The sequence below is a fragment of the Miscanthus floridulus genome, chromosome 8 (assembly GCF_019320115.1).
Source record: "Miscanthus floridulus cultivar M001 chromosome 8, ASM1932011v1, whole genome shotgun sequence".
NCBI classification, from domain to species: domain Eukaryota; kingdom Viridiplantae; phylum Streptophyta; class Magnoliopsida; order Poales; family Poaceae; genus Miscanthus; species Miscanthus floridulus.
Window position 1 is genome coordinate 149,213,353 of NC_089587.1, and position 10,079 is coordinate 149,223,431.

Genomic DNA, 10,079 nt, shown 5'->3' on the forward strand with positions numbered 1-10,079 from the left:
CATCCTTTCCTCTCTCACTGACACCACCGGAGCCGGAGAAGCTCGTTTTTCTGGCTCCCGCGGCTCCGGCTCCCGTTGGCACCTATCGGCTCGTGGGTGGCCGACAGGACGCTACAGTGCAGGAGTCGGAGCCCGCGGGAGTCCGGCCAAATGGGCCCTTAGACGTGGGATGACAGGCTTCTCACCCCCGCCACCGCGCCCCCTCCGCCGCCTACCTCCTCTGCATCCCATCTCTGCTCTTATTCACATCCCATCCACAAATCCACCGCACCCCTTCGCATCAGGAGAAGGTAAGCAGACGAGGGGGGAGATGGAGGCGGCGACGGCCATGGATTTCCACACCCTATCGCGACGGGAGCTCCAGGCGTTGTGCAAGCGCAACGGCGTCCGCGCCAACATGACAAACGCCGCCATGGCCGAGGCGCTCTAGGGACTAGATTTGGCGAGTTCTCGATTCGTGTATGTTCATGAGGCCTGTTAGGTTTGGAAATGGTAGTTGATGTGGGGGTTTTGATTGTCGATCATGTCGACGGGGTCGACGAGATTGGTACGACTCTCTGTCTCCCGACACCAGGAAAGTCGGCGATGAAGTCGGCGGCGAAGGTGGTGGCCGTCGAGGAGCAACAGCACGGTAGCCCGCTCCCCCGCGGCCGTCGCGTATCGGTGAAATCACCAGAGGCCATCCGGATGGAGGTTGAAGGAGGAGAGGTCGAGATGAAGGAGAGAGATGAAGGAGATCGTGAAGACTCCGGGTGTGGCGCTGCGTAAAACGCGCCGCGGCACTCGGGCCACGCCCGCGCCGCTTCCTACTCTGGTTCTGGCATGCAGTACGCACGCAACAGTGAGGAGGACCGCCGCTCATAATACGGGCGAGGTGGAGCCGACTCCAGCCACCCGGAGGAGCCAGAGGAAGCATCTCGCAAGGCCGTGGGGGCAGTGGAGGCGGACCGACCCACCGAAGATGTACCCGAGGAAAAGACATCGAAGATGACGATAGCTTTGGATCAGGAAGCCAAGGTGGTGGCGGCCGCATCAAAGGAGGAGAAGGTTCCGCAAGACGAACCGAAAGGTGAGAGGATATCATTTCCCAGATTGACTTGCTTGTTGCTTCTACTATTTGATTGTTTGTGGATAGCCTTTTTATGTTGATTTCGTTATCAATGTAACTGTTGTCTCGGATGTGAAATGTGATGACCCAAAGGAGGAGAAGGGGCAGCAAGAGTGTGGGGGTATGGCCCCCAAGACATGGGCCACAACATCAGAGGTGGCCCAGCCCACAAGATCAAGGCGTGCACGGCGCTGCTCGGCGTGCACCGCAAGACATTGTATAGTACCAAATAGGCTACTTTCCTTGTAACACTGCTCCTCCAGACTATATAAGGAGAGGTAGGGGTCCCCTAGCGGACAAGCAACATCAAGATCTATCTACTACATCTCAATACAATACACCAAAGACACAGGACGTAAGGTATTACGTCGATCAGACGGCTCGAACCTATCTAAATTATTGTCTCTGCGCCTTGTGTCACCATCTGGTTCCTGATTATGCGTATCCCCACCGACAAATCTACCATCGCGGGATGCTCCTCGGTGGACTACCGATGATATTCTGTCGACAGTTGGCGCGCTAGGTAGGGGGTGTGTGCTTGATCCATGGCGAGCCAGATGGACCTCAAATCAACAGCGCGTTCTCATCATCAATCTCATGGAGATCCATGCCGGTCTACGACAATGATTCATCACTGGCTACACCAGCCCCCACGACAGCAGATCCGATCTTGGAACCATCTCCGAGGTCGTCTTCACCAACAACTCACTGCCCACTAGGTGCTCGCCGTCAACGCCGACCAGATAGCGTCATACGTCGCCGATCAGACTTTCTGTCTAAAGCTAACTCACGCTTTAATATTTTCCTAAATATTCTCTAATCTCCGTATATCGTCATAATGTTTCTCCAAACTGTTTTCTCATATTTGCTCTCCAAATGATTTTCCGAACCCTCGAACAGTCACGTTGATGCTCGGACGCCTCCAGAGACGGCCCTATCTCCGGCTCCTCCCTACACGTGCTACGGGCTCCGCGCTTTGCGTTATGGGTGGTCGGCAGCGGCTCCTTGGTCACGCCTATTCCTCCTACACGTGCACGGGCTCCACGCTCGATGTTATGGACTATGGGCCAGCTAGGGCTGGAGACTCAGCTATACACTAACTGTTCGAGCGATTTATACTAAACATAAATATATTTTCACACCAACTGATCATCGAACTGCATACGCCGTTTCATCACCATTGTTGATTTTTCTCCAGAGTTCATTTATTTTTACATCATGTACTACCCGTTCTACATGTTTGTATTGCAGGATCATCGTCCAGGTGATCGGACCACCTGGTGCTCGGACTTCTCCACCGATCAACTGGTCAGACCGCTTGGTTCATGGACTCCATCGCCGACCAGTTGATCGGACTATTCGCCGCTCATGCTTCATCGCCAGCTACGCCGGTTACTCCTCAACGCTCAGATTCTTTGTGCTCGAGGACTAAGTGGGCACACTTCACCACACGGATGTCGCCACCTATGTCAGGGACTCCTTGCTCCTCGATGCTCGGTCATCACCACCGACGCCAGGGACTCCTCACTCCTTGGTGCTCGGTCATCGCCAGCGACGTCGAGGACTCCTCGCTCCTCGATGCTCGGTCATCACCAGCGACGTCGGGGACTCCTCTCTCCGCGGTGCTCAGATATCGCCAGCGACACCAAGGACTCCTCACTCCTCGGTGCTCGGTCATCGCCAGCGACGTCGGGACACCTTGCTCCTCGGTGCTCGGTCATCACCAGCAACGCCGGGGACTCCTCGCTCCTCAATGCTCGGTCATTGCCAGCGACACCGGGGACTCCTCGGTGCTCGGACATCGCCAGTGATGCCGGGGACTCCTCACTCCTCGGTGCTCGAACATCGCCAGCGACGCCGGGGACTCCTCGCTCCTCGGTGCTCGGTCATCGCCAGCGACGCCGGGGACTCCTCGCTCCTCGGTGCTTGGTCATTGCCAACGACGTCGAGGACTCCTTGCTCCTCGGTGCTTAGTTATCGCCAGCGACGCTGGGGACTCCTCGCTCCTCGGTGCTCGGTCATCGCCAGCGACGCCGGTGACTTCTAGCTCCTCGGTGCTTGGTCATCGCCCACGACATCGGGGACTCCTCGCTCCTTGGTGCTCGGTCATCGCCAGCGACGCTGGGGACTCCTCGCTCCTTAGTGCTCGGTCATCGCCAGCGACGCCAGGGACTCCTCGCTCCTCGGTGCTCGGTCATCGCCAGCGACGCTGGGGACTCCTCGCTCCTCAGTGCTCGGTCATCGCCAGCGACGCCGGGGACTCCTCGCTCCTCGGTTCTCGGTCATCGCCAGCGGCGCTGGGGACTCCTCGGAGCTCGGTCATCGCCAGCAACACCGGGGACTCCTCGCTCCTCGATGCTCAGTCATCGCCAGCGGCGCCGGGGACTCCTCGCTCCTCGGTGCTCGGTCATCGCCAGCAATACCGGGGACTCCTCGCTCCTCAGTGCTCGATCATCGCCAGTGATGCCGGGGACTCCTCGCTCCTCAGTGCTCGGTCGTCGCCAGCAACGCCAGGGACTTCTCGCTCCTCGGTGCTCGGTCATCACCAGCGACGTCGGGGACTCCTCGCTCCTCAGTGCTCGGTCATCGCCAGCGATGTCGGGACTCCTCGCTCCTCGATGCTCGGTCATCGCCAGCGACGCCGAGGACTCCTCGCTCCTCGATGCTCGGGAATCGCCAGCGACATCGGGGACTCCTCGCTCCTCGATGCTCGATCATCGCCAGTGACGCCGGGGACTCCTCGGTGCTCGGACATCGCCAGCGACGTCGGGGACTCCTCGCTCCTCAGTGCTCGGTCATCACCAGCGACACCAGGGACTCCTCGGTGCTTGGTCATCGCCAGCTGCATCGGGGACACCTCGCTCCTCGGTGCTCGGTCATCGCCAGCGACGCCGAGGACTCCTCGCTCCTCGGTGCTCGGTTATCGCCAGCGACGCCAGGGACTCCTTGCTCCTCGGTGCTCGGTCATCTCCAGCGACACCGGGGACTCCTCGCTCCTCGATGCTCGGACATCACCGGCAACGCCGGGGACTCCTCGCTCCAAGGTGCTCGGTCATCGCCAGCGACGCCGGGGACTCCTCGCTCCTCGGTGCTCGGTCATCGCCAGCGATGCCGGGGACTCCTCGCTCCTCAGTGCTCGGATATCGCCAGCGACGCTAGGGACTCCTTACTCCTCGGTGCTTGATCATCGCCAGCTACGCCGGAAACTCCCTAGGTGGTCGGACATCGCCGGTTATGCCGGGGACTCCTCGGTGCTCAGATCTTGCTACATCTCATTGGTGTGCTATCAAGCTGCTCGGATCAGGGTGCTAATCTTGGGCAGCGCGTCTGGGGTCTTGATACGCGCATGTCGGACGACGTCGGCAAGCTTTCAAACTTCTTTGACCCTGCTACAAGATTCATTCTTCATCTTCCAGCAGGCTCGGGGACTAAGTGGGCACACTTCACCTTGCAGTGAATGTGTTTGTTCTCGTCTCGTGGCTACGCCCTGGAACTGGCTGTCTGCTCGGCTGGTCTTCTACTTTATGACCCTGGCACCACGTGACTACGTCACCTACTGTCAGGCTCGGATACTAGCTATGTGGGTATGGCCCCCAAGGCATGGGCCGCACCATCAGAGGTGGCCCAGCCCATAAGATCAAGGCATGCACGGCGCTGCTCGGCGTGCACCGCAAGACATTGTATAGTACCAAATAAGTTACTTTCCTTGTAACCCTACTCCTCCAGACTATATAAAGAGAGGCAGGGGTCCCCTAGCGGAAAAGCTACATCAAGATCTATCTACTACATCTTAATACAATACACCAAAGACACAGGACGTAGGGTATTACGTCGTTCAGACGGCCCGAACCTGTCTAAATCGCTGTCTTTGCGCCTTGTGTCACCATCTGGTTCCTGATTACGCGCATCCCCACCGACAAATCTACCATCGCGGGATGCCCCTCGGTGGACTGTCGACGATATTCTGTCCGATTGTTTGTGGATATCATTTCCCAGATCGATTTGCCAGATCGACTTGCTTGTTGCTTCTACTGTCTGATTGTTTGTAGATAGCCTTTTTATGCTGATTTCGTTATCAATGTAGCTGCTGTCTCGGATGTGAAATGTGATGACCCAAAGGAGGAGAGGGGCAGCAAGAGGAACCAAAGGGTTAGAGGATTTCACTTCCCTGATTGCTTTGGTTCTACTGTTCAATTTTTATGGGGACAGTGTTTGATGCTGCTTTTGTTATCATGTAGCTGTTGCCTCAAATGTGAAATGTGATGAGGAGGAAATTGCCAAGTTTTTGCAAGGAGACAACAAAGAGGAGGAACTGGAGGAGGGTGAGGAAGGTGAATTTTATTTTTGCACCCTATCTGTTATCCTAAAAGTTTCAATGTTCCTTGTTTGCTCAATAATTCGAAATTTACTGTTAGGTATAGTTCCTAAGCAGTCAGTGATCTTATTTCTTGAATGCGCAGCTGATTCTTCTGATGCAACCACAGCGTCTGCAGCTGTTTTGGTTCAGAGATGCAATGATCCTAAGGTGGAGGAAGTGGCGGTTGTCATGGAGGAACAGTCCACAAAACCCCACAAAGGTGAGAGGCATTCCCAAATACTGTCATTTGTACCTTGAATTGTTGTCTGCAGTTATTGAGATTCTGACAATGTCATCTTGAAATTTATCCATATGATCTTTGTTTGCATACTCGAGACCAACCATTAGTTTCTTGATTTATCTGTAGTTGTTGTCTTGTTGAGGCTCTGAACCAGGACATTTTGAAACCAACCCGTTTGTTCTTTGTCTGCATGCTTAATCCGGCCATAAGTTCTTTGATGTATATGTACTACATGTTCTTAATTGTTGCTTTTTTAGTCGTTATTTGCTGAGTTTCTGCTCGTTGAACCCTTTTTACTAATTGTGTATTCTGATTCTGATGCGTAACTGTCAGGAATTGTGAAAGAGGTGGAACCTATCAGTGTTGAGAGATCTGCTCATTTGACAGTCATGGATGATTCACCCATCCTAGGTGTTATTGAGAAGGAACAGGATGCCACGGTTGAAGATTGTGAGGACTTGGTTGAATTCGCACCTGCAAGGGAGATGACTGATGAGATCGAGGTTGTTACTGAAGATAAGGAAGTGGCCATCAGTGAGGAGGTTGTTACTGAAGATAAGGATGGCCAGGAGGCTACTGAAGATGAGGAAGTGGCCATCAATGAGGAGGCCGTCAAGGAAGATGGTTTTGCTAACACTGTTGAGACTGATCCTACCCCAGAGGAGATTCTGACTGCTGCGGGAGAAGATGAGACCATTGAGGAAGGTGAAGTCATACTCCCTGAAGGCAAAGAAGGTGCTGCTGATGAGATGCCACAGGCTGGTGAGACCAGTGAAGAAGATGAGGAAGATTACCTCACTGAATTGAAACAAGGGGCTGCTGATAAGGTGCTGCAGGCTGAGCTGGCAGACAATGAAACAAGTGAAGAAGATGAAGATGTAAGTGAAGAGAGAAAAGGAGCTGCTGCTAAGATGCTGCAGGGTGAACTGACAGACGATGAGACCAGTGAAGAAGACGATCTCGACGAAGATGAGGAATGGGCTTCAGATGATGATGAGACCACTGAGGAAATTGGCTCTACTAATGAGAGCGATGAAATTGGCTCTACTGGTGCAGTCCAAATGTTGCAGGGAACTGGGATAGCTGAAGAGGCCAACGAAGATGCCTCTACTGAAGATGATGATTTCAGTGGCGACCTACACCAGAGTTTGACAATATCATGATATTCAGTGATGCTGAAACTGAGAGTGACAATCAGGGCCGGCCCTGAGCGAGGGTGAGCGGAGCGGCCGCCCTGGGCCCCCGATCCCATTGGGCCCCATCCTAGGTATACCGTTTATTACGTGGTTACTGCAGATAAGCACAACCTGACGGTCCTCATGCGAGCTAGTATTTTGCGAACTCGATTGGTTACTGCAGATAAGCGCAACCATGCGCCTTATCCCTTGTGAGTTTTTTTTAGTTGTGATGCAAACAGACACTAGCCCTTGTGATGCAAACGATTTAGAGACAGTAATAGTACTGGCTGTCTGGTGGGCCCTGAGCAACCATGCTAACTTGCTTTCTTCATCTTCTCATATTAAACAAGACATGAAAGCCAGAGCACTTTGCTAGCTTCCTTCACCATCTTCAAAGCGCACATGATTATGCATGCACACATAGTAAAGTAAAGCTTACCTGCTTCTTTTATTTTTAAAAAAAAAATTTGTACAAAATCTCATCAAACAGAGAAAAGAAAAAGTGAGCATGAGTAGATGAATTAATACAATCACAGAGAGATCTATACATAAGTTTTTCTTATAAGAGTAATTCGTGATGGTTGACTGGTTGTTGTCGAGGAACTAGAGTATATACCATCATTAATGACTTCGCATCGAGAACGTCAGAATAAAATTTTAAGGTATTTTAATATATATGAATTGTTTTTCTGAAGCGTTTATCATTAACAATGTATATACATAAGTGCTTAGTTCATGTGTATATAAGAGGCCCCTAAATTTTGGTTTCGCCCTAAGCCCCTAAAAACTCAGGGCCGGCCCTGGTGACAATTCTCCTCCAGTGCTCGAGGAAAGCCAGGCTGCTGTTTCATCTGAAACCAAAACTACTATGTCTCTGGATGATTCTGCCATGAGTTTAGACCATGTACAGCTATCAACTTCATTGAGGATGGAATTTTTGGCGGACATTTTGAAGAGCCGTGCAAACAAATGTTTTGACAGCTTCCCTAAAGATCTCCAAGTCATGATTAAGGACTTAGGCAGAATGTAACTTAGATGGTTAATACAAGAAATAACTTTACTATGCCTTTTTATGCAAAAGTGTTTCTTAGATTGTAAACATGCTCAAATACAATTTTGTAAAAGTTGAACTATAGAAGAAAAAAAATATTGATTGTTTTCATGTGCATCTTCGAGATAAAGCCGTGACGTTAGCACATGTATTATACTAGTTTCTTTAAATTTGTTGGGATTCCTTCTAAAGAGAAGAAACCCTGCAGGCCAAGCGTCGCTCCCGGATATTTATGTATGTAAGTAAGTTTTAATAGTCTTAGTTTTTCTTATTAAGCCTTAAATCAACTTCATGCATGTACTAATCAGGTCGTGCTCTTGTCATCCAGCGGGTGATGAAAAGAGAGCAAAATTTCTTTAAATTTGTTGGGGTTCCTTCTCAAAGAGAAGAACCCCTGCAAAAATTGGTGTATACTGCTTATTGCAGTGGATACACGGTAATCTTTAGTAAAAGGCGAAAGATTAGTTCGCTCTGTGTCCACTGCGCAGCTGCGTGACTTTTTTAAAGCTGCCACGGGCTCTCACAAATAGCAGGACTGGCTGTTGGCATGCGCTTAGACTGTCTCCAACGGATCGGACCCAAACACGACAGGCATACCATGCTTTGGGTACCACACAGTGAAGAGGCACGGACCCAAAAAATGACTTCTTCCAACAGCCGACGCAAACGAGGAAAGCTCCCGTCGCCTCATCTTGCCGGAGCCGGACGCCGCTGGGGCCGAGCATCGCCGGAGCCGCGCCACCGAGCGCCGCCATCCGCGACCATCCGCGACCCCTTCCTCGGCCGGCGGGCCCTACGGCGAGCGCGCCCCCTAGCGGCGGCCCTGGCCGAGCGCCCCCTCCCCTCTTGCCGTAGAGCACCTTGAGCGCGTCCCGCCGGCGCCGCTGCCGACGCGGCGCACGCGCTCCAGCTCCGCGAGCGGGGGCGGCTGCTGCTGCTGCTGCGCGGCGCCTGAAGCGGGGGACGCCCGGCGGGGTGGGCCCCCCGGCGGAGGCGGGGACTGGTGGGAGAGGGAGCGGGACGGCGAGGGAGGTGGCGACCTCGCGCTGGGGCATGGGGAGGGTGAGATCCGGGCGGCGGCGCGCGCGGCTCGGCGTGCCGGGCTGCTGCTGGGTCGGCAGGCCGCCCGAACGCATGGCGTGGACGGGGTGGCGAGCGTCCCCTCCCCTTTTGCGTCGTCTCTCCTGGACGACCCTTTTTTGCGTCCTTGCCGGCGTCGGACGCAAAATGGGTTGCTGGTATGGGTGTTCGGTTGGAGCGCGATTTTGACATGCAAAGGTACTGTGCGCCACCGATTTTGCGTTTGGGTATCGCTGTTGGAGACAGTCTTAGGCAAGCGATGTGGGATTAATAAATAAACAAAGCGCCGTTGTCAATATGTTCCTTTTTTTTTTTTAGTGCAACGGAACGGACGGCCCATTACATTGCCAACGCTGTGGATCTCCGCGGCCCAGGCGCAACGATGCCCAGACTGACCATGCATGCGGGCCCAAACGTCGCTTGCCCGCTGGCCATTTCAGCCTTGCCTCCACATCGTTGGTTGCCCGGATCAAGATGAATTTGACGGCTGGATACGGCACAATGTCAACATCAATGGCGAAATTCTCACGCCAACAGCAGCAAAGAATATGCGTATCAGTTGCATGCTTGAGTGATCACAAAAAGTCAGAACGTTATTGTTTTTATGCCTGTCTTGTCTCTCTTCTGAAGTTTTAGTGCCATTCAAGTACATACCGCTGCATGTTATTTGATTTCAAAGGTGCAGCAACTGAACCTTTCTTCAACAATTGAACTACTGAAGCACTGCATGCCTTCAGATTTGTATGCCAGGTGGTTCTTGACCTGCTTGTTCACAGATTTTGATCCTTCTTGCTGAAAATCATCCACCATCTCTCTCTCTCTCTCTCTCTCTCTCTCTCTCTCTCTCCCCCCTTCAAAATCGCAAAAATACTAACCATACACTAGTATGTAGACAAGTGGACGCAAATGCTGAATCATATAAAACCACAACAGGGAGATGCATATGCTTATCAGCAGATAATTAACGTGCATTGAATTATCTGCATTCTGCCCCCTCTTTTTTTTTACAAGGGAAGTTTCTGCCTATGGTTTCGAACTTGGGGGATGAGCTTTGAGCTCCCTTA

General features: G+C 52.6%; 1 non-coding gene and 1 pseudogene across 1 annotated transcript; one reads left to right on the top strand and one right to left on the bottom strand.

Moving 5' to 3' along the window:
• Nucleotides 1-310: 310 nt before the first annotated feature.
• LOC136470001 (uncharacterized) lies at nt 311-7,914 on the top strand (annotated as a pseudogene).
• Nucleotides 7,915-8,306: 392 nt separating this feature from the next.
• On the bottom strand, nt 8,307-8,425 carry LOC136478554 (U5 spliceosomal RNA). Its single transcript, XR_010764280.1, has one exon. It is a non-coding gene; the product is annotated as a U5 spliceosomal RNA (small nuclear RNA).
• Between the last annotated feature and the right edge of the window lie 1,654 nt (nt 8,426-10,079).